The sequence below is a fragment of the Leuciscus leuciscus genome (assembly GCF_965113295.1).
Source record: "Leuciscus leuciscus genome assembly, chromosome: 12".
NCBI lineage: Eukaryota > Metazoa > Chordata > Actinopteri > Cypriniformes > Leuciscidae > Leuciscus > Leuciscus leuciscus.
Window position 1 is genome coordinate 18,062,379 of NC_138736.1, and position 2,870 is coordinate 18,065,248.

The window sequence follows — 2,870 nt, forward strand, 5'->3', positions numbered from 1 at the left end:
AAGTGCATTTAGCATGATATGTCCCCTTTAAATCTACGTAATGTTTCTCTCTTTTTCTTGTTGAATTTACCTCTCTTTTCTTCTCTCAGGCTTATAAATAAGAAAAATAATATTATTTTTTTGTATTTTTTATGTATTATGATTAATTATTTAAAGATATTTAACCTTGTCATTGTTTTTTTGTCATTATGATTGTTCATTGTTAAATATACAGTACAACCATGTTATCTTTCCCTGATCTTGTATGTAACTAAGTTTGGCAATAAAAAAAAAAAGATATGAATGACAGGTCCATTACACCTCACAACATCAGTAACTCGACAGCCCTACCTAGAATGGTTTTCCACAGCGTTTTTAATGTTTGCACAAAGGAGACAGGCAGCTGCTCGAAGATCTCGCCTTTGGAGAAAACTGTTGATTTTATACTCGAAAAATTTAAGTATCACTCCTTAAACATTAATATTACCCCAGAACAAATTGTATTGCTAGCCCACCCCAAAACTTACACACAATAATAATGATAAATGCTGGCCAATACTGGTAACACTTTACAATAAGGTTCATTAGTTAACATTAGTTAATGTTTTAACTAACATGAACTAACCATGAACAATTTGTTACTGTATTTGTTCATCTTTGTTAACGTTAGTTAATAAAAATAGAGCTGTTCGTTGTTTGTTCATGTTAGTTCACAGTACATTAACTAATGTTAACAAGATTTTAATAAAGTATTAGTAAATGCTGAAATTAACATTAACAAAGATTAATAAATGCTGTATAAGTGCAGTTCATTATTAGTTCATGCTAACTAATGTAGTTAACTAATGTTAACAAACAAACCTTATTGTAAAGTGTTGCCCCAATACTTAATTATATTACCTTTGTTGTACTGAAAATTATATAATTTAATAAAACAAGCTAAATGTAATTTGTTTTATCAAATGACATAGCAATGCATGAATACACTCTAGATAAATGCAGTGAAAACATTTACATTTTCAGTCAAGCAATGAATTAATGCATTCATTAAATAATTATATTTTATTTATGACAACAATAAGAAACATGAATAAATTGGTAAAAGAGCAAATAAAAGTAACCATCAATAAACAAATGCATATACAAGTCAACAACACATGAAACTTTATTCAAACTACAATCATGTATTTACAGGCGGTGAACCCCACATCCTACTGCCATCTCAACACAGCGGTTCCCATTCTCCGGCATTATTCTGATGAATCAGCTGACCACCAGAGGTGAGCCGTGCCTTCGTGCCGGAGGTTGTTGTGTGCTGCGCTGTGCTTCACAATCTGAGGCAATAAGAGCCAGTGGAGCGATGGAGGGTCTCATAAGGGCCAGTGGAGTGATGGAGGGTCTCATTCATGGCACCATTTCCAGGATTCAGCTCTGGGCTCCTCATCCTCAGTGCTCACACCAGTCTGCAGAGATTTCAGATCCTACAAAAATACTCAAACATAATACAAAAGCAATCATTTTAACAGCACAACGTCATTTGATTTCTGTATTAGAAGTAACAAAATTATCTTTATATTTTAGTAAGATCCCTAAAATACCCTTCTGTGTATTGTAATATAAACACTGTTGACAACAGTGAATTCTCTTACATAATAGCACACATTCATCACTCAGATGTCTATTTCATGTTGTGATGTGCTCATATGCAATACTTATAGAAGATTTTCCTGTCAGATGTAAATAGACATTTAAAATGAGCGTCTTTAAGATGTAAATCCACTTTAGAGACGTAAACGTGAGTTTACTGGAGCTCCCCTGAAGCTATACATAATAAAATGCGTTTTTACAGCAAAATCACAACTATACTATACTGTCTAACTCCTTTACACCTTCAACAATTCAACAGTTTACTCTACAATAGTTCAACACATGCGATTTTAACACAAGGAACCGTGTTTACTCACATTTGAAAGCACCCGCGTCGCTGATCTCCGCGATGTTCGATTATGACGTATCCTCTCGTGCGGCCTCCTGGGATAGAAAAGTATCCATCGGACGAGCACTCGAAAATCTGGGCGGAAGCAGTAGATCATCTGGGAACTTCTCACCTACTCTTTTATGAATACTGATGTTTCGAACATACTACTCCTTTCACGTACTGTTTTCTCCTACTAGATAGTAGGTAAGTAGGCATATTCAAACGCACTATAAGTATACGCATAGAGTATACGTATGTCCGAATCTCGCGAGAATTAGTACGTCACCCAGGTAATTCTTGCCTACTCTTTTATGGATACTAAGGATTCGTACATACTTTTTCGCTCGCCTACTGCTTTTCCCCTACTATATAGTAGGGAAGTATGTGGTTTCGAACGCAGCCCTAGTCTCTATAGTGTGCTTCACAGGAGCGCTCAGGCACCATCTGCTGGTGTGGCGGTAAACTGACATAATTCTATTGATGTTCACAGAAAAAAAAATAAGGGGGGTTTCAATTAATTATTTGATAAAACATAACACCCTTTACAATTATTATGGTTGAATTGGATGATCAAAGGTCAGCATCAAAAGCATTGGTTAATATAGTGAGATTAAAAACAAAGTATATTTGTGTAATTTAACATTTAATTGCAGGTTCACATGTAATTCTGAGTTAACATTTTACTGTTTTTATTCATTGAGAATTACTGAATGTTTTTGTGCAAGTGAGATGAGTAAATGCATGCTCACATTTAGTCTAGAACTACAAAAATCATCATGTTTGCTCGGCGCACAATGCCTCACTCCCGATTTCTCTCAACATGAGGTGTCTGTAATCAAAGTAACTTGTTACTTATTGAAAAATGAACTCAGAAATTGTTTTTAAGTGTTACTTTACTAGTTACTTCAAAAAA

The 2,870-nt window shown here is 34.5% G+C and overlaps 1 long non-coding RNA gene across 1 annotated transcript; it reads right to left on the minus strand.

Annotated features, from left to right (window-relative positions):
• Positions 1 to 1,120: 1,120 nt before the first annotated feature.
• On the minus strand, positions 1,121 to 2,353 carry LOC309511614. Its single transcript, XR_014210725.1, has 2 exons — positions 1,944 to 2,353; positions 1,121 to 1,471 (listed from the first exon to the last, which is right to left on the minus strand). It is a non-coding gene; the product is annotated as an uncharacterized lncRNA (long non-coding RNA).
• Positions 2,354 to 2,870: the final 517 nt, after the last annotated feature.